Here is a 21,782-nt window from a genome sequence, read left to right on the forward strand (position 1 = left end):
TTAAAGTTTTCCACTTAAACTTCCTCTTGGAAGGGCCACCATGCGCTATCACCCTTAGCTGGGAGCCGCAGCCTTCCTCTCTGGGTCCAGCATGCCACCCCTTCACCTGCGCGTGCCAGACCTGCCCTGGCAGTTTCAGCCTCTGCCGTCCAGGCCACCGTGGCAGCAGGCCAGCAACCCTCACTCCCCACCGGCGAGCAATCCTCCCTCCGTCTGAGCACTTCTGCCCCAGCACTGCTTCTGGGTGTCCACACCCACCTCCCTTCCCTGGGTCTAGAATCCTCTCTGCCAAATGGGACAAACACGCCAGGCACTAACACTGCCACCTCCACGTTCTTTAGTCATCACTTGTCACACTAGATCTTTCAGCCCTGTTAGTGTTGGCGTTTTCTCTCAAGGATCATTGGATTCAAATGCATTTCGACACTCTCATCCCTTTCTCTCTGTCGTGCCTCTCACTTTTCAAAGCTTTTTAAGGATGTCACTCTCCATCGAGCTCCTACCTTTAATATTTTTGCACAGTTGAACTTTTCTCTGAAAAACTATTCCCCTCCCTTGCCACTCCCTGCCAAACAGAATGGATTAGGCTTATTTGTATGATTTGAAAACTACAGCAATAGAATGTCTTCCTTTCTGGAAAATGCTCTCAACAAAGTGAGTTTTCCAAAGGAAAGAAGAGAACAAAGACCGTGTTCCGCACGTTCGTGCCCTTTTGACGCCTCGCTTGCGAGTCACCAAGACGGCAGTGCAGGGACAGCGGGCCAAGGTCCCTTGCCTGTGTCTGGTGAAAGATTCTGTGACATTTTTCAAGGTGGGAAAAAAGGCAATCATAATAACTGGAGCAGAATACTCCCTCAGAAATTTAAAGTCCCAGGATACTGTAAACAGCCCGCATATTGCCCTGTTTGTTTCTATTATAAATAACTTCTACAGACTAAGAGATGGTTCCATTTAAAACAAATTTCAAATCTCTCTGAACAATTTTTCTTTAAACATCACTCATGTTAATCCCATCCCTAATGTACAGATGGAAAAACAGAAATGAGCTACAATGAGATTGGGTCTAGAATTTATCAAATTTGCTTATAATCCTAGACAGAGCATAATACTTTCCTCATGTTGGCAGCCACTAGGTCTCATTTTGCTCCATAAGGAAAGCTGCTTGAAAACGCATCCAAAAATATCCCGGTAAAAAACATCCCATTTAACGTACAGGTGAGAGAATAAAACTTGTTTCAGATCATCAAGACGTGCGTGTCCCTTGATTGTGCAACCCCGTACTTTACAAGCCATGTTGCTTAATTGTGACTATGCATTTAAACACCCATGTAAAGCTGGCCACTAGCTTTCTAGAATGTTTGAGAAAGGGACACATCTATATGTTGATCTCTAAATAACTAGGTCCCTTGCTGAAGCTTGGCAATGTGTCACTTTGGTGTGGTTATCACATAACCACAGACTTATTTGGTTACAAACGGATGCAAGAAAAATTGGGGCCTCGCTCACTCTTAAAAATGAAAAGAAAAAGGGAGGGAGGGGCCACAACACACCGTTTACCTAACTGTAGGCTAATCTCCCATCATTCACATGAAGCTTCATAACCTTTGAAACAGCTAGTCATTCTATTAACAGTCTTGCTTTCCTAACCCTCACTATTGGAAATGATGCTCTTTCAAAGGTGTGCTTGTGGTCTCTAAGTTAGAAGTACAAGTCAGAATAGAAATCTTCACTCCTCTTTGCTTGCAAATCTCTTAAAATAGAGCAAAATAAAAGCAGTCAGACGAGTACTGCACTGGACACAGAAGACGTTTCATCAATGTTCTCTGTGATTTCTCCCGGGCGTATCTCATTTCCACAGTTGGAACGTGAGCAGGACCCTTGCCCTGTTAAACACAAGCGCTCCCCAACTCAAAAAGGTTTAACCATATCCCTTTCCTACTAAGTCAGTTGTTTGGGATTTGAATCCATGGTCTTGCAGAAAGAAATAACATTTTATTTAAATAGATCCTCAGGCCATCTCATAAAAAGTCTATTTAAAGCAAAATACACCCCAGACCGAGCCATAATTCCGAAGAGGATCATTTCACCTGCCACCATCTTTCTCACACTGCAGCAATGGAGCCGCACGCTGGTGGCCACGGGAACACCTGCCCCGTATTACGGAGAAGGGGCTCTCGCCGCTCTGGGGACGAGGGCAGCAGCACGATGCCCGGGGGCAATCTGTTTTGGTGGGATGGGGTGTGTCATCATTGCAGGCCCACGGCTATCTGGCCTGTTTAGGTCCCTCCAGCCAGCTCTCGGCCACATTTGAGTACTGTGGTGACTATGGAGGCCCATTAATAAATTCTTGTGGGACGAAATTCTGTAAATATTCCACGAACATTTACAAGGACCTACGTAGGTCTAGCAAGGCAGAAACAAAGAAGATGTACTCTCTGCCCTCAGCAAGTTAGACTCCTGGGGAAAGTCCGGCTAACGAGGAACAGTGACACAGGACAGCACCTAGCTGTGGCACAGCAGAGGCACGGCGCAGTCACGTCGGAGCCCAGGGAGATTGCGCCAAGCCTGCCTCTCAGAGATCCCCTCCCTGGGGTGAGGAACAACGCTTGGCCTGGTCTAGATACTTTGGAGTAAGAACAAATGCAAGATGTTTCACCACCAAAACCCGAGGTCACAGTCACATTCAAAACAAACAGGAACCACTTGTGACAATTTTGTTCTTACTGGTAGAGAACCTTGTTAACCTAGTCAAACATGACAAAGAAATGCTGGCGTGTACAGGGGGAGGTAGTGCGTTGCTTTCTGAAAGCCTTTGGGAAATGACAAAGTGGTTGGAGCGAGAACAACACAGGTATCAGATCTGGCTAAGTGAGAAATGCAGGCAGCTGAAGGCATGTCCGTCATCCCGAAGACACAGGATGGACACAGGTTTTAAGCCACTGCTTTTGAGATTTACAAGCCTTCCAAGAGGTGGAACGAAGACGACTCCACTTTCTGATGAGAAAACAGCAGTTTGGAGAGGTGGACAAAGGTCCCGGGCCTGGCAGGCAGCGGCGAGGGGGCTGGAATCCAAATCTCATGATTAATGACCTAATGTCTTTCCCACAATATCAAGCTGTCTTCCGGATGCAAACCAAAATTTTCAAGTACTTTTTCTTTTCCCATATGTGGGCCTCACAATACCTGCGACTGGATCACAAAGATAACCGTAACGCGGCTGGCTAGCAAGGACTACATGCTTCACTTTCTCAAGCGCATAAGCTTTCAAGACACCATAATGTCACTATTGCAAGATGCTAAGTACTTAAATATTTTAGAAGCAAAGAGCACACAGACCTCCGAATAACGAGCAAGTCAGACGAGATTATGTCTGTTACCTGAAGAACAGACTGGAAAATTTGCACGCACAGAGCACCTTCCATAGGAAGCTCCGCGTGTGTAAGCAACAGAGTGCTTGGAAGAAGAAACAAGTTCTTTGAAATCTGACCCACCGGAACATCTAAGGCTTCTCCTATTTGATTCTTACCTTAAAAACATCTTATTACCAAGTTGTAAATTTAAATTCTGTGCCTATGTTTCCCTAAACACATGACCTTAGAGGTGATCTAGTTTATTCTACATAATTAATAAGGCTGAAATAACCGATAGAGCAAATGTCTATCCCACAGACAGAAACTATGCCTTTTAAAAAAGTATCTATGGAAAATGCGGAAAATTGACTCTGTACAGAAATAAAAGCAGAGACCTGCAAATTCCAAGAAATCAGAAATTAGGGCACATCCTCTAACTGCAATGTAACCACATTAGCATGGCCATGAAACACAAATGCTGCCTACCTGGAAATTAAGACACTTACCCTATTGCCGTTAAGATTAAACACATAGAACGAAAAACAGGAGAGAATTTGGTGCGTTTAAAATTTATTTACAATAAGCAAAGAAGTATTTTAATTGATGTGTTTTTTAAAAAGACTATTTAAAGAATAGTTATTATAAAAACACAGGCTCACAGACAGCATGCAAGAAACAGAACACCTTTCTCCAGTCACGAAAGAGTAAGATGTCCTAGAAAGACGGTTTCTTTGTCTTTTATCACAATGAGGATCATCTTTAAGTTTCTTTTTTATATTCTGGCATGAAAATCAGTTTCATGAGCAGATCCATGGTCGTCTTGTTCAGTGCTGGGCACTGGAGCCCATAAGCGGCTACTCAGTAAATATTTACAGAACGGACGAATTAAAAAATATATATATATATACATATATATATATATATATAAATAAAGAGATCAGCTAAATACACAATGGGATATTATATAGACATTTAAAATGACGAAGCAGAAATATATCTTATTCACATAGAAAGATTTCTCATACCCTAAGTAGTCAATAAAGCAAGTTACAAAATAATTTACATAGAAGAAACATGTTTCTGCTCTCATTCTCTCTCTCACACACATACGATTTTTAAAACTGTTTACAAGTTTGACAAACACCAGCCAGTGAAAAAGAACTATAGTATTTGCTGATCAGCATGTCTCTTACTATGTACATGTTTAAGATGTGGGAAAAGAAAGAGAAAGCTTTTTTTCTACTGTCATTTAATGTCACTTTTACATCAGGCCCACTGTCTCTGGTCTGTCACAGATGGTAACCACAAACATCTGTATCTTCTGGCCCATTTCTTGGGGTGATTCCCGCCCTGGAACTGACCTGTCCCATCAGCCGTCTGCATACTATTCACATTACACCGAGAACAGCCCAGACAGCACGCTGCTCTGCCCTGGCCAACATCTGTAACATGTGTCATTACGTAATAACATTTCTCAAAGTTATATTAATATTATCAAGTTTTAAATTGCATGAAACCAGCCCACCATAAAGAAATGAGGTTCCTAGTGAAATCCTCACAAAAACTCAGAACTTAAAAGTGACTCTATCCACTTTTATCTTACTTTTGAAGCACCAAAAATGGATTTAGCATCACATCACAGAGTAATACTTTCTGGAAATATTAGTAAAGCAAACCTTCTATTTACCTGTGGTGACGACTTCTTGGTTCTGAGCTTGTCTTGACAGAAACTGTCACTTGCCAGAGAAGGCAGGGCCCTTGGCTGCAACCTTGGCAGTGAGGAGGTAAAGAGGAAATGATGACCATGTGTTCTCTGGATGGCCCCCAACTATCCACCACCTTGGAAGAGGAAAGTCACCCTGACCCTGCCTCTTGCAGCCACAATGCTGTCTCAGGGTACTTCCCGGGAAAACTGTGCCCCTCCTCCCCTTCCCAGGTCTCCAGCGCACCCTTCCCGAGCAGCCCTGGGAGAGGAGGGGCCTCCCTGGTGTCACTGCGGGGTAGGGGCAGGGGCTGGCTGGGGTTGACAGGGGTGCGCATCTGCGAAGGTCCCACGAAGCCCAAGACATTATACAATCATGGATTTTTCTTAGAAAGAATCTTGACATTTGGAGCACACCGTCTCTCCTTTAAATTAAAAAATGGCTTGAGAAAAGCATGGGCGGCGCGCAGTTGTCCCCTGTCATTCTCTGGTGGGCGTGGGAGCTGACCCGACTCTCCTGACATCCACTAGCGGCACCCCGCGCTCCTCCGGTTCCACCCCGCGGGCCGCACACCCCGGGACTCTGTGGAGACCCGGGCACCGAGAAGGCCCGTGAGGGACGGAAGTGGCCCGGGCTCCAGAGGGACGTCGTGTGGCTTCTGCAGAGATGCCACCCGACCCAGTGGAGCCTGACCTGGGCTGCCCGGGGTGGCCCCACTGAGCTCGGGCACGACGTGGGAACGTTCCTCAAAGGCGGTCCGCAGTTAGTGGCACAACACTCATGCGAGTTTCTCCACCCCAGTGCAGCAGCAGGGGTCGGTCTGTCGGGGTCTTGGGTCACCTCGCCCCGGGGATCCCTGGTGTCTCGGGAAAAACCCTCCGAGTTAGTGACGCCCAAACTTCACCGCGCAAGGGAAGCGCGCGCCTCGATGTGCCCGCCCGTGGGCCTTCCCTTCGGGGGACAACCGGAGGACCCTGCGTCGCCACAGTCCCTGGCCCCGACCTCTGCGCAGCCCCTACCCCTACCAACAGCCGTGACCCCGGGGTTCCAGGCAGGTCCCCAGCGCTCAAAAGGAGGCTGAGCGGGAGGCAGCCTGCTGGGGCCCGGGATCCCTGACACGAGTCCTCGGTGTGTGTCCTAGCCCCGCGCCCCCGGGTCACCAGCCCCGGGCTCCAGGGCCCCCCAGGCCCCCGGGCCCCGCGCATGCGCCGGCTGGCCCCCGCCCCTCCCCCGTCCGCCGCCCTCTCGCTCCCGGGACCCGGGAGGCCCAGCCCGCGGCCCCCCGCGCGTGCCTGGCCGCCCTGGAGCACCTGGCGCTGCGGTCCGCCGCCTGCTGGTCCGTGGGGCGAGCGCGCCGGAGGAAGCGGCGCCGGGCAGGGCTCTAGCGGCCGTCTCCGCCCCCGCCGCCCGCTGCCCCCGCCGCGGGGCCGCCGCGTCCCTGGCCCATGCCCGGCGCCGCTTCCGCGCGCCCGTGCCAGCCGCGCCCCCGCGACGCGCACCGCCCCTCGGCCCGCCCCGGTCGCGCCGCGCGGACAAGCCTGCGCGGGGGACCGACCCGGAAGCCCCGCCCCCGAGTCCCGGGCGGGACACACCCCCCGGACGGCAGCGCCCGGTTGGCTGCTCGTGGGGGCGGGGGCAGGGCCTCGGCAGCCCGGGCGCAGCCCTCGGTGGTTCCCACTGGTGTCCCGCTGCCGCCGCACCGGGGGGAAACTGAGGCGGAGCGACTGCCCAAGGTCACCCGACGGGCGGTGCAGCGCCGCTTGCGGCTCGGCCTCTGTGCCGGTCCAGCCCCGCGCACCTGGGGGCTGAATTCGAGGCGGGAGCGGCAGGAGGCCGCGGGCCCGGGTGCAGGTTCCCGCCCGGCGCCCGTGCCACGCTGGCGGGGCCCGTCCCCCTCGGCGAACCCGGCTCTGCTGGTCTGTATGATGAGCTAGTCTAGACCCGGGACCAAGGACTGCGTACCCTCGAGTCTCGGAAGTGCGTGGGATGGGCGGACGGGGAAGGACCTTGTCCCTATTACCCCAGGATGCCAAATAAAGAGAAAGGGAACGCGAGCAGGGAGGACGCGTCAACAGGTGGCAGAGGTGCCAGGGCGGGTGTGGCAGGCGGGGATGAGGAGAAGGGTGAAGGGCAACCAGGACGCACGCGGGGAGGCGCTGGCAGCGCAAAACCCCTCCCGCCCCCTCCCCCACCCCACCACCGACTGCCAGAGCGCGGTGCCCGCACCCCGCTTGCGCTGGGGCTGCGGGGCTGACTTTGTGCCCTCGCAAGGCGCTGGGACTCTGCCAGCGCAGGGGGAGGTCGCGGCCCGGCAGCCAGTGGCGAGGAGCAGGAGAGAGCTACAAAGCGACTTTGTTTGGCCGAGACGCCCGAGCTCCCCGCGCGGAATGCGCAAAGCCCCGTGGCGGTGCCAGCACACCAGGACGCCCGGCCCTTGGGAAGAAACCGTGTGCGATGCCAGCCCCTCCCTGCCCTCCCGTGGCCTCTGTGCTATTTGTGGCGGCGAGCGCCAAGGTCCCGTTCCAGGAAGGACACGCAGCTTCAGCACAAACCCCGCATTACGCAGGGAACTGAAGACTGGCTGTACCTGGCCCTTCCACTAACTTCTCTTAAACTCGCTCTCGCTGGTTGTCCCTACCTGTGGTGAACTTTGCCCCACCCTCCCGACGCCCACTCGCACCAGGCAGGCTCACGTGCTACTGCACATGCTAGCTGGGGGGCGCTAACGTTTGTGCTGCTTCTGAGTGACAGCGGACCGCACGCTTCTATCCTTGGATCTCACAGGTTGTGCGGGGCAGCACTGTCTGCTTATCCGGCTAGTGTCCTACCCCGCTAGGTGTCAGGGCTCCAGCGGCAGGGAAGTGGCCAGCGCTGCCCCAGCAGAGCATGTGGTCTTCACCCTTAGGGGGCATCCAGGCTGAGACACATTCCCTGGCATCCCCCCATCCCAGGCTATCAAGGACCAAGAGTCCAAACACAGGTGTGTCGGCCCTGCAGGGGTCTGTCATAAACCCAGTGCCACCAGGCAGCTGGAGACACCTGGCAAACACTGTTATGAAGGAGGACAAAGGACATGCAGGGCCCAACAGAGTAGTTGTGCACTCAACAGACATAGAAAAATGATATTCTTGGGTTCTTGGAGCTCCCAAGGTTTTAGGGAGAGAAAACTTGTTTTTCATCCATGTGTAAAGAGATGTCACTTTTGACCAAATGCTCTCAGCCAGCGTCCTGCAGGTGGAAGCAAGTTCAGGACTTTTCTCATGGGAGTATCCCGGCCACAAACAGCCCGTGTCTGCTGCCCCCAGAGGACAGTCGGGTTTTGAGGGAGTCCACGTTCAGATGAGAGAGATGCAACTAACTTCTGTTTGCCACGAAAACCTGTCAGGCACCCAGCATGGGAGAAACTGTGACAAAGGGCCCCCCACCCCACCCCCAGCTCCAAGAAGTCCCTCCATCGCTCTCTTCTGCCCTCCTTCCGTGCTGACGGGGTGTGGGTGACACAACAGGACAGACACCACCTGTGTAGGGACTGAGTAGAAATCTGTAACTTTGGGGACAAGTCAGTGCTCTCGAAAACATCTCTGAGCCCAGCCTGAGCCGCTCTTCGGAGAGCGCGTGCACCTCGGTTCACAGCCTCCCTGTGTTTGGTGCCGATGCCGTTGCAGGTCCCTTTCACGTTTTCTGATCTGGAAAATGTCCTGAGAGGTGGTGAAATTGTGCCCACGTTACGAGAGGGAAACTGAAACGCAGCGGGGCCCGGCTGCACCAGGCCAGTGGCAGGCCCCGGACGGAAGGCGGGTCTGGAAGGCCCGTGGCTGCCCCGCTCAGCCTCTCTCTCGAGTGCCCACCTGCCAAGCGGCCAGAGCAGCGAGGCTCTCCTGCCGCCCTGGGGAGAGGCAGGAAGCTGGGCCAGGCCGAGGAGGGGAAGGGGGAGCTGGAGGCGGCCACCTGAAGTGGTGGGGCTGCCACTTGGTACTGGGCAGTGGGTCAGACCTGGCCAGCGGGAGCTGGAGAGAATGTGTGCCTGCCCCAGCCCAGCCAGGGCGACGCCTCCCCCCGGGTCGGGGGTCCAGGCTGGGTCTGTTTACCCTGCTGCTTAGGTCAGCCCTTTTCCAGGAACCATCTGAGGCCTCCGAGGGTCACTGGCTTGCCCTTTGCTGATCCGCACAGCCTCCTGTGGAGTTGGAGTTCGTGCTTCCGGGCTGACATGGGCCGGGACAGTGGCCTCTGAGTTCCTGGAAGTGTGCCCTCAGGACAGGTGGGGGACGTGGGCTGAGAAAGCTCAGCGAGAGCGAGTAGGGAGGGAGCTGCTTGGTGCCCCGAGACTGGACCTCAGTGAGGGCCAACCATGGGCACGTGCTTGGCTGCCACCCTGGTACTGACAGCGAAGCCTCACAGGCCCAGGTAACAACGTATTGTCACATTAAAGCACAGAACTCACAGCAACCCGCAAGGAAGCTGGGTTTACCCTCATTTTACAGATGGGGAGACTGAGGGCCAGGAGTGACAGCACTTGGCCAACCTCTCTAAGAGCAAGTGAGACCCATCTCAGTCCAAGTCCACGCTGCCATCAGCACCTGCCCCGGGGCACCCCCGGGCCGGCTGTCCGGCGCAGAGGCTGTGTGCTGGCTGGTACCTCAGCCTGTCTGGCAGACCCAGGAGCCTGGTGTGAAGAACCAGATTTCCTGAGCCAGTCCTGGCCCCACGGCTCCAAGGGGGTGGCAGTAGCATGTGCAGAAACCTGTGACGACGAGGGGCCACGTTTAATGGTGGGAATGGCACAAGATGGGCAGAGGTGGCAGGGCCCTGGCCAGGCAGACCTCGTGGGCTGGCAGGAGTCTGGTTTTTGCTCTAAGGGCCGTGGGAAGCCTGCCATGGGGGGTTGAATCAGCGGCGTGAGCCCATCGGATTATAACAATAAGAGGTAAAGCGTGCCAATCCATGGCTGGTACTGCGGTGGGGCTGGGGGTAAAGCTATGCACTCACTCTAGGTCTGCAGGATCTGGAACCTTCTGCAGGCCTAGAAACTGCTGCCGTCATAGACACTCTACCCCTTTGATAATTAACCTGTCACTGGCCAAAGTTTACAGACTGGCTCTGCTGCAGGCCCCAGGTTGACACGGTCAGACACCTGTTTCTAGTGCTGGAGGCCGAGGCAGCCCACCGGCCAGCCTCGCCGCCTCCCCGCCCCACCCGTCAGGAGCCAGATGCCCTCCTCGTCGGCACACACTGCTCCATCCCCGGTTGGTTTAGGCTCCAGGGCTGGGACACACATGTCTTTTATCCAGTCCAGAGCACGGGCTTGGAGCCTCAGGCCCCGTGTGACCTGCCGTGGGCGTCTCACACAAAGCTGGATGCATGGATGGAGTCCGTCCACAAAGGACATCCGCTCTGCGTGGACAGGGGCTCTGGGATGAAGTGACCTGGGCAGGGCCCGCCCCTGAGCGCACTGCTGCAGGCGCGGGGCCGGGGGCTTTGCGGCACCCATAAGCGCGCAGCACTCGCGGGCACGGTGTATGGCACCGCCTCGCCGACACCCTCCCCTTTTCCCTCGGGAGACTAGCGGGCAGAGCCCGGGACTGTGAGTCCAGCTGAACCGGGTTCACATCCTTGCTCCACCTTTTACTCACACTGCAGCCTTGAGGAGATGGCGCCCACCTGAGCCTCCTCGTGTACAAAGCGGGGCAGAGATGCCCACCTCCACTGGTCCTGCCGTGAGAGTGAGGAGTTCAGGGACAGGGCCTGACAGTTGGGTCATATTTGGGACCTGGTGACCACTGGCCTGAGGGCTCGGCCAAGGGTCACCTCCGCCGAGAAGCCTGCTTGGCGACCATCCCCCTGCCGAAGCCGCCCTCTGCCCTGTGTTGCTGCGACCTCCCATGCCGGGTGCAGCTCTTGTCTAAACCGGCACTGTCTACACGAGGCCCATCTCCCTGCCCATCTCCACACAGCACAGCTGGCACAGAACCTGGCACAGAGCCCGCCACCTCGCACACGCCGACCCTGTGTCTGCCGTTCGCTCCTCACGTGGTCCCCCTCCCCACCCTGTTATCTGCCTGTCACCAGATAACAGGTCCTGCAAGCCAGTCAAGGCGATTTGAACTGGAGCCCAGAGCAGCCTGCAGGCCCCAGCACACACCAGAGACCCCGGCGGGCAGGGCTCAAGTGGCTCTAGGCGCGGCGGGTGCGGCCGATCAGTGCAGAGGGTGCTTGGCCAGCAGCTGGAGGCCTTGGTTTTCCCTAAAAGGAGGAATTAGACCCTGGTCCCTGACCTCCTGGAAGGGACAGGCTTTGTTTGACAGTTTTCCTGGTCTGCAGCTAGGGGGAAAAAACGACATTGTGGATAGTTTTCTGTAAAGCTTCATCTAGTTGTTTAAGGAAATACCCTTTTCTTCCCAAGAGCATGTGCTTTGTATTCTTTCGTTGTTGTGGAAAATACCTTTTCTTAGTGAACATTTCTTAGATGAAGCGCTGCCGATCGCTGCGGGGGCCGCTTTGCTGTGACCTGGCAGAACCGAGGCCCCGGCAGCCCCCGGGTCAGTCTGCAGAGCTGTCAAAGCCTGAGGCCCCCGCCCAACGCCCAAATGCTCTCTATTTACTGATAAACAGCAGGTTGCCAAGGCTTCCTCTCACTTTTCCAGTCTTCCCATACCAGCTCTCTCCTCCTGTTTTGTTTGTGATGTTTATTTTCAAGTCAGCACGGCCTATGTTGAGACTTGCAACATGGAATATGAAATTCTACATCAGGGCCTGATTTTGATCTTTGACAAAGTGAGGGAACAGGGTGTGGGCGGCCGCCCACATGAGGCCTCGGCTCACATGCTGCTGGGCACCCTCCCAGGGGGCCAAGCCCGGGAAGAGCCTTCCCTCGGCCTGGGAGCCTCGAGATGTGCAGAGGGGGCGGCTGGCTGGAGGCAGGCAGGGAAAGCTGAATGCCACTTGGGTGCAAAGGCGCTCAGTGTGTCTCTGGCAGGTGACGGTGGCACGGGGCCGTGGACATGGGACCAGCACCCTGGCAAGCAGGGTTCTTGGATGGCTGGTGGAGGACTGTAAACCGGTCATTTCACTTCTCCAGGTGGAAGCATTAGATTAAATCAAAGAATCTTGGCAAGCATTTATGCTGTGTTGAATTTTAAAAACAAAACCAAAAAACTATCTAGTGAGCTCTAGGTGGGTGCCAAAGACTGAGTAGGCCCCCTCCAATGTGACTCCTGTCTCCCTGCCCAGTGACACCCTCCCAGAGAGCAAGGTGGGCTCTGGGCACTTGTCAGGACGTTTTCTCAGCACCCCTTGTTCATTGACTCCCTAGGACTTCGGGGCGTGCTGCGGGCTGGGCTGGCCATCTCCCCTGCCTGGCCTAACCGCTGTCCCCTCAAGGCTGTGTGCCCTGGACGCCTCCCCACCCCGCTGGGCTGGGAACCCGCCTCCACTGCCCCTCGCGCCTCATTCCTCTCTCTGCTCGCTGCGTCTCTCGTCACGCCAGTAGGCTCACAGGGCAGGTTGCAGAACTGATCAGAACTAACTAGAATTGACCTGCTATCCCTCCTGCTGCAGAGCGGTGCCAGCCCCATGCTGCCCACCCTGCGATCAAGAGCCAGACCTGGGCCCAGGTAGGCGAAGGGTGCGGCTGCAGACAAGTTTGGGGGCACATGGAGCACTTGCAGCGCAGGCAAAGGAATCGGGACTTTGTCCCGTAGACAGTGGGCAGCCGGGAGAGACGCCCGGGCAGGGAGGAGACGTTCTACCCACTGCCCTTACCTGCTCAGAGCCAGAGGCGGGAGCAGGGGACAGCGTCCTAAGACGCTGCTCCTTAAGGAACAATGAAGTGCTGCTGCAAAGACAGCCAGAATTAAAAGCGGTCTGGCCCTAAAGACAGCAGCTGGAGAAGAAATTCCAAAGCGCCCTGCGTGTCACAAGCACATGCACTTCTTTCTTGTGCATTTCCGTGACAAGCACGCCCAGGGAAGACCAAGTGAGAAGTGATAAAATTTAATGAGTGTGCTGCTCACGGAAGGGGTGACTTAACAAGTGACTTCGGTTATCATTTAAATTCTAAACTTTTTAGCATTCCCTCCAAGAAGGTGTTAAACTCAGAAAATTGCAAACCAAACTGGAGAGAGAAAAACAACCATAGAGAAATGCCAATTTGTTTTAGAGCAGACTTGACTTCCACCAGCGGAAGCGGGCGGTGAGTACTCTGTGCACAGACGGTTTATGCACAGCAGATCGGTTCCTCCCTGTCCCTCTGCATCGAGGCTGAACACACCTGTGCAGGCACCCACGTGTGGGGACGCGAGTGAGGCTGCTGGGCTGCATGTCTCTCTCCCGCCTGCTCCTAGGAAACTCCCCTCCCCCTCTCTGTGCATCAGGCACCTGCACCCCTGTTGCCCCCCTAATGGCTTGGCGAACTCCAGAAGTCACCATCCCTCTGCGGAATTCCCGGGCGGAGCAATGCTGAGCTGCATACTGCGCTTGGCTGCCGAGCACCTGCCGTCTCTTACTGTGTGAAATGGCATCTAGGATCTTGTTAGTGATCACACTGCATGCAGTCTGTGAGGTGTCTGCCAGCTTGCCCACTGGTTCTCACTCTCGGGCCTTTTTTCCTTTCAGACTCACCTCTGTGTGCTTCCCTGGGCCCTCGCAAGGGTATCTGTGGGGTTTCCAAGAGGCCAAGGGCAGAGGTTCCTTCTAACAAGGATTCGTATTTGCTGCTACATCTACCAGCCCAGACCACCTGCCCGCTATGAGCAAGTGCATGGCTTCCAGTTCCCCGGACCGCCCAGGTGATAAGAATGAGGGCTCCAAATCTGCGCAGGTTACAGCTCTTTACGCTTGAGTCTATTTTCTCCTTTCTTTTCTTTAATCCTCATTCTTTTTTTTTTTTTTTTAGACAGGGTCCCACTCTATCACCAAGGCTGGAGTGCAGTGGCCCAATCATAGCTCACTGTGGCTTGAACTCGTGGGCTCAAGTGATCCTCCTGCCTCAGCCTCCTGAGTAGCTGGGACTACAGGTGTGGGCCATCGCACCTGGCTAATTTTTCTATTTTTTTATAGAGACAGGGTCTTGTTATATTGCCCAGGGTGGTCTCAAACTCCTGAACTCAAGTGATCCTCCTGCCTTGGCCTCTCAAAGTGCTGGGATTACAGCCACCGTGTGTGCCTCCCCCCATTCCTTTTAATGCCAAAGAACTGTTTCTTCTAGATTGGCAGAGGAAGCTAGGGATGGGTCAAAGGCCTTCTAGGCCCCAGCTCAAGGCAGGGAGTGCCCGTCGGACTCCTCAGCCCTGACTCCCGTCTGCCACCCGCCCTCCAAGGCCAGAGCCAGCCGGCAAACACCCTCGGGCCGGAATGGCCCCACACCCCCCTCTAGGTTCCTCCTTTCCCCCGGAACTTGGCCCGGTGTTTCCCCGCTATCTTAGCAACTCTTTGATGCTTTTAACACACTTTTTAAATCTAAAATTTGTGCTTATTTTCCGAGGGAGAGTTGTTCCAGGTAACCCAGCCAGCCGTTGCTGGACGTGCAGGCTGGGACTGTTACTTCAATGACGGATATTTTCTTTCCATCAGATATGAAACAGCTGGAGGCCTGGGCCTGTCCTCGTGCTCCATGTGCCCACACCTGTGTCCACACCTGGCCCAGCATGGGGAGGTGGCTGCTCGCAGGGATTTTCCGGCAGGTCATTGAGGGAGCCATTGATCCAAGTGGGTCCCTGCTCCTCTTCCTGGACAGAGGGTCCCTCCTGGCCCCAGCTGCCTGCAGGGGTGACTGATGAAACCCCCTGTGCCCGGGGCATGTCACCCTCAGCCCTGCCTGTGCCGAGCGGCCCTGCAGGCAGCTGTGCCTCTGCCCGCTCCCAGTTGTGGAAACTGAGGCTGAGAGCCCGAGCTGCCCCCTGAGCGGCAGGCCTGGGCCTGGTGCCCCCACAGCCTGAGTCATGTGTTCTCACTCTTTCCACTGTGCCCACAGCCCCTCCCAGGCTCTGTGACCTTGGACAGCCGCAGCCGTCCGCGTCGGTCCCCAGCTGTAAAATGAGAGGCTGGGCTGGCTGACCTCAGACGTCCCCTGCCAGCTTGGGATTCTGCACTGTGCTCAGGGTGTGACTGTGACATGCCCCAGGAGGTCACTGCCAGTGCCACGCGGGAGGCATTTCTCCTGACTGGGGTGGGGCAGACACATGATTATCCCCAGCCGGGCGCTTGAGGGATTTATGGCAGTGTCTCGTGCTCTGTGCTTTGGAAACGCTCTCAGGACCAGCCCCCAGGCCTGGGACAGGCCTCTGAGCTTGTGGCCCTTTCTCCACTGGCACTGCCCAGGCCGAGGCAGGTCAGCGGAAGGTTACCACCCCTGCCTTCCCCATGCTCAGAGCTGACAGACGGCTCCACGGCCCACCCCAGCCCTGTCCCCCCTACTGCTCTGGTCTAAAAATACACTCTGGCTTCTTGTCGGAAACCAGCAGGGGTGACGGGCCCTGCTAAGGCGAAGAAAGTTACCGATGGGTTTTAGCAAATCACCAAAATGTGGAACCCAAAGCTGGCTCCCTGTGTTCCGACCCCGTGGGCCAGGATGGGGACCTGGGGCTTGGGGAAGTGAAGGCCAGGCCTGGGCTCCCCTTGCCCAGTCCCTTCTGCCCACTTTGGGCGGGAGCCCAAGAAGTCAGCTGGGAAGGAACCTCTTGGCAGGCCCTGGGGCCCAATTGGAACTTTCTGGACTGAGGGGTTCCTTGAGGGCAGGACCCCATGGAGTCCTCTGGGGGTCCCCAGGGCCGGGCACGGGCCCGTAGGAAAGGCTCAGGCGGCCGAGAGAGGCTCCCTCTCCCCTTCACCATCTGCTGAGTCTGGGCTGGAATCCGGCTCTGGGGCACCCTTGCCAGTCGCCTCACCTCTCTGTGCCTCAGTTTTTCACGGGGAGATGACGACCACCCTTGGAGGGTCCCTGTCAGGGCCAGAGGTGACGAAGTTCAGCAGGGCCCATGTCAACAATCTACAGCCCTGGCTCTGTCCCCACTCTGCCCGCCCTGCCCTTTCATTTCTCACTTGTCCATCTGCGCAGCCTACCCCCGGCCACCTACCTGCACTGCTGGCCACCCCGCAGGCCTGGGCAGAGCCCCTCGGCCTGATGCCTGGGGTCCACCACAGTCACGCACTCACCTCTCTCTCCTGCTCTCCACCACCATTCCACCGCCGTGCACTCGCTCTTCCTTCTCCTTTCCCATAAGGACTTACTTTAGGCACCGCCTCCTCCAGGAAGGCCCCCGGATCACCCCTCCCAGGCTGTTCTTGCTCACTCAGTCCTGTGCTGACCTCACTGTCTAGTGTTTGTCGACCACATTGTCTCCCTCCCTGGACTGGAAGCCTCTTGGGGACTGGGATCTCATCTGAGATGATTAGTAACAATAACAACCACAGGAATGATGGGAAAAATCACCAGCTAGCAACCATTATAGTACAATAATTGATTCAGGTGAGAGGCATCCAAGGATGCTAAAACTAGTGGGTGAAAGTTTGAGTGACAGGGTATTTACAAACTCTTAAAGTATCTCCCCACAAGACACTTACTAACGGAAAAAGGAAACAGTCACTTTCCAGTGGAGAGGCCTGGCAGTCCCACCTGCGTCAGGAGAGCTCCAGGAATGGCAGGGACGGGACATGTCATCATGGGACTCCAGATACCATGCACTGAGAAGGACTCAATGTTCTTTTTTTTTTTTTTTTTTTTTTTTTTTTTTTTAGAGAGAGGGTCTTGCTCTGTCACCAGGCTGAAGTGCAGTGGTGTCATTGTAGCTTACTGCAACCTCCAACTCCTGGGCTCAGGGGATCCTCCTGCCTCAGCCTCCCGAGTAGCTGGGATACAGGCGGCGCCACTGTGCCTGGCTCTACCGTTTGTAAGTGTCCAGCTCACAGGCACTAAGCGAGTTCACACTGTTGTGCGACCATCACCACCATCCATCTCTAGGACTTTTTTCGTCGTTCTAAATGGAAACTCTGTACCCATAAAAATCCTCATTCCCCATTCAGGGCTTTTATTTGCTACAAAAGACATTTTTGGGACAGTTATTGAAATCAGAATGAGGCCTTAGATAATAGCCTCGTCCCATTGTTGACTTCCCGATTGTGATCACCGTGCTGCGGTCACGCAAGACTGTGATCCTCAAACACGTCGGTTTCGTGACTCTGTTGCTCTCTCAAAAGCTGCTGAGAATTCCAAAGTGTTTTGTTCACACAGCCATCCTTGTCCAGACTTGCACCATTAGAAATTAAAACTGAGAACGACTTTAAATATTTATTAATTCATATAAAAATAAGCCATCATAGTTAACAAATAACATTTTAATGAAAATGATCATATTTTTCAAAGCAAAAAACTTTTTAAAAACATTTTGCAAATCTCATTAATGTCTGGCTTGATAGAAGGTGCTGGATTCTCACAACTGCCTCTGTACTCTGTTGTTTTTGTTGATGTCTATGAAAAACTCCAGCCTCGCTGTGTTGTACGTGGAAGAGAGGGGGGATTTTATAGAGGTCTCAGGTCATTGTGAGGATTCTTTGATTCTACCCCAAAGTCAGCAGGTGAATTGTTAATATAACAGTTTGTTTGCAGAATCTGCACACCATGCAGTGTAAGGGGCACGATTCAAAGGTGTTCGGTGTATTCGCGGGTATACAACACTCACAATCGTCTCTTCTCCCCTGGGGGCCTGAGGGCACAGATGACTGGGTGGGGGGGTTGGGCTAGGCTAAATCAGGGAAGCCCCTCCCCACATGGGGGGCACAGTGGACGGAGTGGGGCCCCCTGGCTGTCCCCGCCCCTACAGGAAGGCGGCAGAGGGGCTGGCCAAGCAGCGGGGAGGTGGCCCCCAGAGTGCTCTAGGAAGCAAGGACGCTCTGTGGGCTACCCTCTCGTGCAGTCCTCACAAGCGCCCTGAAAGGAGTCACTGTCACCGTGGGGTGCAGAGGGGAAAACAGGAGCCCAGTGGGGGAGGGGCATGTGTGGTGTCCCCTGGCAGGCTGGTGGCCGTGGTAGACTTCCCGCAGTCTCTGGTAGTCTGGTCTCCATGCGTTCAGGTGGACACATGACCTCCCTGCGGTCGTCCCTCCCTGGACTTGCTCAGCCCGGGGGGCTGTGGGGGAGAGGTGGGTGCAGGGGGTGCCCACCCCCAGCTCCACAGGGGGGAGATCCTTTGCTTCTCCTTTCGGGAAAGGCGGGGGTCCTCGCGCCCCATGGACAGGTGGATGCTGCGGGTCATTCTCCCCCTGCCTGAGGCCGTGCGGGGACAGGAGTTCCAGCAGCATCGCTTGGAACGATGGAAGGGAGACACCACCCTGCCCAGCGCCTTGGTGCGGACTCCTAATGTGTCCACTGACAGGGGACACGCGGGAGGCGCAGGGCAGGTACCACTGGTGAGGCAGCAGAGGAGCGGGTGTCAGGAACACGGGGCCGCAGGAATTTCCTGCAGTCGCTGTAACGGAGCTCCGCAGACTCAGTGGCTTTAAACAGCCCAATGTTACTCTCTTACAGTGTCGCAGGTCAGGGCCAGCAAGGGTTCTCCTGGGGCTAAAGTTAAGGTTTTGGTGGGGCTTGCTCCTTCTGGAAGCCCCCGGAGAGAATGTCTCCCTCTCTCCCAGCTTCTAGAGGCGCCTGTGCTCCGCGGCCGCTGGCCCCTTCCTCCCACCGCGAAGCCCGCTGCCCGCGGATCCCTCTGCGACCCGAGCTCTTTCCTCTCTTAAAGACCAGGTGACTACAGGGGTCCCGCGGAGATAAACCAGGATAATCTTCCCACCTCGAGACTCTTGCTCATATTTCCAAAGTCCTGGTGCCATGGGAGGTGACATACTCACAGGTTCTGGGCATCGGGATGTGAACACGTCAGGGGTCAAGAGCTGACCGCGGAGCAGACGGGCCCTGCCACGTGCTGCCCGCGGGGCCTTGGGCAAGTCATTTCACTGCTCCGCGCCTCAGTTTCTCCACCTGTGCAGAGGGGTAATCACAGCCTCATGGGCTTGCTGAACAGGTCAATGAGGCCACACGTGTGAGGTCCTCAGGGCAGGGCCTGGCTCGGTAAGCGCTGGGAGAGGTTTGTGTCTGGCCGAGAGGAGATGGCCCAGGAGGAAGCGGGGAGGAGGGGACGGTGACGTGACTGCAGAGAGAAGACACCATCACTGTAGTGGGTGATAAATTTTCTCAAATTTCCAAACTGGCTGGGTTTGCTGGCCTGAGCCTGGGGACAGGGGTCCTTAGCCCTCAGCAACCCAGGAACCTGGTCTTGACGTGTCACCAGGCTGCCTCTCAACACGGGGCCCAGCGCTGCTCTGCTGTGGCTCCTGAAAGGTCCACGTGCAGCCCTGGAGGGGAAGCCAGCCTGTGCCCACGGGTGGCCACCTTCTCCTGATGACCTCGGGAGGCTCATGGGGATGGCAACACAGCAGCAAGCCCAGGGACATGTCCTGGGCCACCAGCCGCTGTGCAGGGGGAGACAGAGGCCAAGCCAGCCTGGGCAGCCGCGCGGCTCCCTAACTCCTGCCCCTGACTTGAAGCTGTCCCCACACACCAGCAAATGCGGTGCCGGGGCTAGTGGCAATGTTTCCGGAGCTTCTCCCACCCCTGGCCCTTCTAGCCGAGGAGGGACTGACCGCTTAGACCAGTGAGCAGGACAGCTGTCCACCACCCCTTCCTAAGCCCGGTGTCAACGACGCCCACACTGCAGAGAACACCCTGGACAGTGAGGGCTGGGAGGGCAGGGAGTGGCCCGAGCCAGCCATGGCCACATAGCCGGGAGGGGCTTTTTCTTGGATTCCACAGATTTATAGAAAAGAGGACTTGAGTTTCTACCTGTGTTGTGTCTTCCCACGGCGCTGGGAAGTCCCTGCCATCTGCCCTGGGAAGCCTGGAACTGTGCCAGAGTGAGCAAAGCCCACCACTGTGTCTGGCTCTCAGCTGTGTGCCGTGTGCTGCCCACGGCGGGGAGCTGGACGTTCCAAGCCCATGGCTCTACCTTTACGCCACGGAGGAGAAGGATGAGGGCAGAGAGCTGCCCAAATGCACACAGCCAAGTCCCTGGGGGAGCAGGGAGCCGAGGGACTCTCAGGGGACCTGCCACCTGGGGTGTGTACATGTGTGCATGAGTGTGTGTGCTTTGCATCTTCATGTGTGTGCAAGAGCATACATGTGAGTGCGTGTACATGTGTATTTGTGTGGCACCTGTGTGAATGTGCATGCACACCTCACACATGCATGCCTGTGTGTGCATTAGTGCTCCTGTGTGTGTACATGTGGGTGAGCGTGTGTGTGTGTGTCTCTGTATGTCCATACAGGTTTCTCAGTGTGTGGTCGTGTGTGCACACGTGAGTTTTTGTTTGCTCCCTTGGGCAGTCACGAGCATGGGCGTAGGCACAAGGATAGAGCTCAGGGGGCAGGCACCCTGAGCCCCCACATCAACCCACAGTCTGCTCAGACCGCAAAGGCCTGGAGTCCTTGAGCTCAGCAAAGCCGAGGGCGGCAGGGCCAGGACGCTCCCGGGACGGCGCTGCCAGCACCTCCAGCCTTCTCCACTGCTTCTTGCCCCACTTGTGCCCTTGGAGGGCACCTCGCCTGTGATGTTTGGTTTCAGGTCCTTGTTCAAAGCCAGCCTCAGTGTCCTCGTGGAAGCTCCACCCTCCAGCTGGCTGCCGCGGACGCACCTCTGTCCCCTGGGTCAGCACCCGTCTGCTGCCCGTGCCCGTCCCCGCCCGGGGCCTTCTGTTAAAGGCTCCACGATAATTCCAGCGCCAGCCATGTCCTTCGCTCCATCCAGGGAACAAAGACAGAATTGTAACGGCCTGTGGGAAAGGGCCACAAAGAAGTTTTTTCCTTCCCTCGTCTGAGCTGTCACCAGGCCCATGGCTGCTCTTGGGGGAGGCTGGGGCAGGCAGAGGGTGGCTGCCCCTGTAGCACCTTCCAGGGTCTCCATCCCGTCCGCGTGTGTATTTGGGAAACACCTGGCCTCTCCTTCCTCCCTCCCTGACCCCAGGAGGGGTCCTTCCCAGGCCTGAGGCCAGCCGCTTTCCCGGTGGAAGTGGGAGGCTGAAGGAGCAGCAGGCGCAGAGGCCGGGACTCCGGGTCCGGGGCCCCGAGGGCAGAGTGTGCCGCCCACCCGGCCACAGGAGGGGACAAAGACCACCTGGCTGGCCTGCCGGCGACCAGGGCACCGCAGACACTGCACAGCTGCAGGAGGGAGCAGAGCAGGGCAGGCCGTGAGGACCGTGCAGGAGCAGGGCACAGGGCTGGGGGCCCGAGGCTGTGGGGACGTGTGGTGGGCAGAGGCCCCGGGCACAGCGTGGCTCAGACTGGAGCAACGGACAGAGCCCTGTCCTCAGGCTCCGTAGGAACTGACTCCTCTCCTCTTCACACTGGCCCTGTGGGACGGCACCAGTGACCCCCACTGTCAGGTGAGGAAACTGAGGCACGGAGGCCACAGAGCTAGGACTGCTGCCACTAGGATCTGAACCCGGGACCCAGCTCTGGAGGCTGGGCTGGCAAGCGCTGTGCTGCCCTGCGCCAGGGCGTGTGGGGCTGGGGGCTGGGGCGAGGCGGGACCACCACAGGGTGCCAGGGACCACCTCAGCTTGCACCAGGCTGGGGGGCGGGACAGTGGCTCTAGGGGGTTCTGGGAGGGGAGGGGAGGGCTGGGGCAGGATAAGATGAGGGCACGCGGGCACATGGGAGCCCAGGATGGCGCTGGGGCCTGTGCCCTGG

At 56.2% G+C, this 21,782-nt stretch overlaps 1 protein-coding gene across 2 annotated transcripts in view; it reads right to left on the minus strand.

Annotated features, from left to right (window-relative positions):
• The window catches only part of PPARA (peroxisome proliferator activated receptor alpha), a 56,252-nt gene extending 49,784 nt beyond the window's left edge, over window positions 1-6,468 (minus strand). For both annotated transcript variants that reach the window (XM_045552790.1, XM_045552788.1), the window contains exons 1-2: window positions 6,364-6,468; window positions 5,038-5,119 (exon numbers count right to left, since the gene is read on the minus strand). The gene's annotated coding sequence lies outside the window, so the exon portion shown is untranslated. The remainder of the gene's footprint in view (window positions 1-5,037; window positions 5,120-6,363) is intronic.
• Between the last annotated feature and the right edge of the window lie 15,314 nt (window positions 6,469-21,782).

This window comes from Lemur catta, chromosome 6 (assembly GCF_020740605.2).
Source record: "Lemur catta isolate mLemCat1 chromosome 6, mLemCat1.pri, whole genome shotgun sequence".
NCBI lineage: Eukaryota > Metazoa > Chordata > Mammalia > Primates > Lemuridae > Lemur > Lemur catta.